Source organism: Dipodomys spectabilis, unplaced genomic scaffold (genome assembly GCF_019054845.1).
Source record: "Dipodomys spectabilis isolate Male_0828 unplaced genomic scaffold, ASM1905484v1 ptg000029l, whole genome shotgun sequence".
In the NCBI taxonomy this organism is placed as follows: domain Eukaryota; kingdom Metazoa; phylum Chordata; class Mammalia; order Rodentia; family Heteromyidae; genus Dipodomys; species Dipodomys spectabilis.
The window spans coordinates 2856221-2859055 of NW_024870706.1; positions in this window are offsets into that span (position 1 = coordinate 2856221).

Below are 2835 nucleotides of genomic sequence, written 5' to 3' on the forward strand. Positions count from 1 at the left end.
ACCCCCAAGAATCAATGGCTTTTCTATATGTCAACAATGAGAAAAGTGTGGCTGAAATTAAGAAAGCAACTCCATTTGTAATAGCCTCACAAAAAGTAAAATACCTAGGAGTTAACTTAACCAAAGAAGTGAAGGACCTCTATGATGAAAACTTTAAAATCTTGAGAAAGGAAATCAACACAGAACTTAAAAAATGGCAAAACCTCCCATGCTCCTAAATTGGAAAGATTAACATCGTGAACATGGCAATACATCCCAAGGCTATCTAAAAATTCAATGCCATACCTATCAAAATTCCAACCTCATTCTTCAAGGAAATAGAAGAGGCAATCCAAAAATTCATATGGGACAATAAAAGACCCCGAATAGCAATAACGCTCCTCAAAGGAAAGAACGCTGCTGGAGGAATATCAATACCAAACTTCAAACTCTACTATAAAGCCATAGTAATCAAAACAGCTTGGTATTGGCATAAGAACAGACCTCAGGACCAATGGAATAGAATTAAAATCCCAGAAATGAACCTACATACCTATAGCCATCTAATCTTCGATGAGGGAGCTAAAACAATAGAATGGAAGAAAGACAGCCTCTTCAGTAAATGGTGCTGGCAAAACTGGTTAACTACATGTAGAAAACTAAAGCTAGATCCTTATATATCACCCTGCACCTCAATCAACTCCAAATGTATTAAAGACCTCGAAGTCAAAGCAGACACTCTGAAAACATTACAGAATGGAGTAGGAGAAACCCTAGGTCTCCTTGGCTCTGGCCAAAATTTTCTAAATAGAGACCCAGAAACACAACAAATCAAAGAAAGGTTGGACAAATGGGATTGCATAAAGTTGCAGAGCTTCTGCATGGCAAAGGACATAGCTAGCAAGATCAATAGAAAGCCCACGGATTGGGAGAAGATCTTCACTAGCCAAATAAAGGACAAGGGCCTCATATCTAAAATATACTTGGAACTCAAAAAATTAAATCCCCCAACAACAAATCCTCAAAGAAACAACTGCCCAATAAATAAGTGGGCTAAAGACTTGAAGAGAAACTTCTCTGAAGAAGAAAGAAGGATGGCCAATAGACACATGAAGAAATGCTCAACATTCCTAGCCATAAAAGAAATGCAAATCAAAACAACATTGAGATACCGCCTCACTCCAGTTAGAATGGCAAAAATCAAGAACTCTAACAACAACAGATGCTGGAGGGGATGTGGACAGAAGGGAACCTTACTTCATTGATGGTGGGGGTGTAAACTTGTTCAACCACTTTGGAAAGTAGTATGAAGGTTCCTCAAAAGACTCCATATGGAGCTCCACATAGAGCTGTGACCCAGCAATCCCACTTTTGGGCATTTACCGAAATGTTTACAAATAAGACCACACTATAGCTACCAGCACAACTATGTTTATTGCAGCATTATTTACCAAGTTAAGATCTGGAACCAACCCAGATGCCCCTCAGTATATGAATGGATCAAGAAAATGTGGTATATATACACAATGGAATCCTGTGCCTCCGTCAGAAAGAATAACATTGCCCCATTTGTTAGGAAATGGAAAATCTTGGAAAAAATTGTATTAAGTGAAGTAATCCAGGCCCAAAGAAATATAGGTCCCATGGTTTCCCTTATTTGCAATATCTAGTATATGTATGAGTCAAGCGGAAAAGGTCAGATAATGTGATGTTAGGAAAATGAACCCTTAGATATGTATTTTAATGTTTTTTTTCTTTCATGCATGTGTTTCTAACGCATTTATAAGATTATTTCTTTGTTGCTTTGTATGTCCCTCCCCCACAGTATAACCCCTGCTTTCACTATATTTGATATCAGTATAACTTGTGGAGGAGATGGGGAAAAACAAGTCGTTTAAGGATACAGGTAGAACTCTTGCAACAATGAGAAGTACAATTCGTCATGTCCAAAACGAGCTTTACAATGTTGGTGCGGGGGGGTGGGAGGGGAAAGATTGGGTGGGGTGGGAGGGGTGAGGCTGGCAAGGGATGTGAAGGGTAAACACAGGAGGAGGCTGCAATGCTTGGTAAGAAATGTATGCATTATCCTGCCCATGTAATTGTAACCACTCTGTACAGTATGTTCACAAATAAAATAAAATTAAATTAAAGAAAAAGAAAAGAAATCTGAGGTGATTCTGATTGGTTTCCCTTTATAGATGGTTAATCTTTTCTCCTTGACAGCTTTAAGGATCTTTTTGTTGGTCTGAATTGATCTTGTATGGATTATAATGTGACAGTGTGATGGCCTCTTGTGGTCTGGTTTACCTGAAGTTCTAAAAGTTTCTTGTATCTGAATAGGCCTATCTTTTTGCATGTTTGGGAAGTTCTTTGCTAGGATCCTGTTAAAAAAAAATTTCCTAGACCATTAATTTCTGTCTCTAGGTGCTCCTCTACAACCATTATGCTTATGATGGTGTCTTCCAAATGTCGAATAGATATATCATATATCTTGGATTTGTCTTCGATGGTTGTAGGTTCTTACTCTATAATATCTAGGCAGTCTTCAATCCCCAAGATTCTATCTTCTGGATGGTCTCACCTACAGTCAAAAATTTCTACATTTTTTTGTCTATTCCTTCTAATTGGTCACCTTAGATGGCTTCAAGTTCTTTGTTGGAGCTTTGTTGTAGAACTTGTATGAACCATTTTACTTCCTTAATTTGGTGTTCAGTGTTTATTCTCAAATCACTTAGTTGATATGTTATGGTTTCCTTGGACTCCTATTCATTCTGTTGGGTTCCATTCAGCATTCCCTTTGTAGTCTCCTTGACTTCTTTGAGCTCTCTGTTTATGTATTCCATGGATGCCTCTATT